The sequence below is a fragment of the Arachis hypogaea genome, chromosome 12 (assembly GCF_003086295.3).
Source record: "Arachis hypogaea cultivar Tifrunner chromosome 12, arahy.Tifrunner.gnm2.J5K5, whole genome shotgun sequence".
NCBI lineage: Eukaryota > Viridiplantae > Streptophyta > Magnoliopsida > Fabales > Fabaceae > Arachis > Arachis hypogaea.
Genome location: NC_092047.1, coordinates 92,434,368 through 92,435,742, shown reverse-complemented (window position 1 = coordinate 92,435,742; position 1,375 = coordinate 92,434,368). Strand labels below are relative to the sequence as shown.

Below are 1,375 nucleotides of genomic sequence, written 5' to 3'. Positions count from 1 at the left end.
CCTTACAGGTTCGGCCATTTTGGTTATGTCAATGGCCTTGCACTATCCTTTTGGATTCTCTTCTGTATTGCTTGGGAGAGTACTAGGAGGGATTTCAGTGATCCTTTTACTCAGCTGGCCTACTTGTGCTTCCAGATTTCTAATGGAAGATCTTGTTTCATTCATGAAACTTACAGTGGCCTTAGATAGATCAGAGACTAGGTTTGTTAAATTAGGAGTATTTTGTTCGGAGTTCTCTGTCTGTTGCTGAGTGGATGATGGAAAAGGTTTATTATTGTTAAACCTGTTTCTTCCACCATTATTAAAGCCTTGTTGAGGCTTTTGATCCTTCCATGAGAAATTTGGATGATTTCTCCATGATGAGTTATAGGTGTTTCCATAAGGTTCACCTAAGTAATTTACCTCTGCTATTGCAGGGTTCTCAGGATCATAAGCTTCTTCTTTAGAAGATGCCTCTTGAGTATTGTTGGATGCAGCTCACATTCCATTCAGACTCTGAGAAATCATATTGACTTGCTGAGTCAATATTTTGTTCTGAGCCAATATGGCATTTAGAGTATCAACCTCAAGAACTCCCTTCTTCATAGGTGTCCCATTATTCATAGGATTCCTTTCAGAAGTGTACATGAACTGGTTATTTGCAACCATGTCAATGAGTTCTTGAGCTTCCACAGGCATTTTCTTTAGGTGAATGGATCCACCTGCAGAGGTATCCAATGACATCTTTGATAATTTAGATAAACCATCATAGAATATATCCAGGATGGTCCATTCTGAAAGCATGTCAGAAGGATACTTTTTGGTCAACTGTTTGTATCTTTCCCAAGCTTCATAGAGGGATTCACCATCTTTTTGTTTGAAGGTTTGAACATCCACTCTAAGCTTGCTCAGCTTTTGAGGAGGAAAGAACTTGGCTAAGAAAGCCGTGACCAGCTTATCCCAAGAGTTCAGGCTATCTCTGGGTTTAGAGTCCAACCAGATTCTAGCTCTGTCTCTTACAGCAAATGGGAAAAGCATGAGCCTGTAGACTTCAGGATCTACTCCATTAGTCTTAACAGTATCACAGATCTGCAAGAATTCAGTTAAGAACTGAAAAGGATCTTCAGATGGAAGTCCATGAAACTTGCAGTTCTGCTGCATCAGAGAAACTAGCTGAGGTTTCAGCTCAAAATTGTTTGCTCCAATGGTAGGAATGGAGATGCTTCTTCCATGTAAATTGGAATTGGGTGCAGTAAAGTCACCAAGCATTCTCCTTGCATTATTATTATTTTCGGCTGCCATTTCCTCTTCTTGTTCGAAAATTCCTGACAGGTGCTTGCTGGATAGTTGTAATTTAGCTTCTCTTAATTTTCTCTTCAGAGTCCTTTCAGGTTCT

The 1,375-nt window shown here is 39.9% G+C and overlaps 1 non-coding gene across 1 annotated transcript; it reads left to right on the top strand.

Annotated features, from left to right (window-relative positions):
- The first annotated feature begins 777 nt into the window (after positions 1-777).
- Positions 778-885, top strand: LOC112731426 (small nucleolar RNA R71). The gene has a single exon (XR_003167204.1). It is a non-coding gene; the product is annotated as a small nucleolar RNA R71 (small nucleolar RNA).
- The last annotated feature ends 490 nt before the right edge of the window (positions 886-1,375 follow it).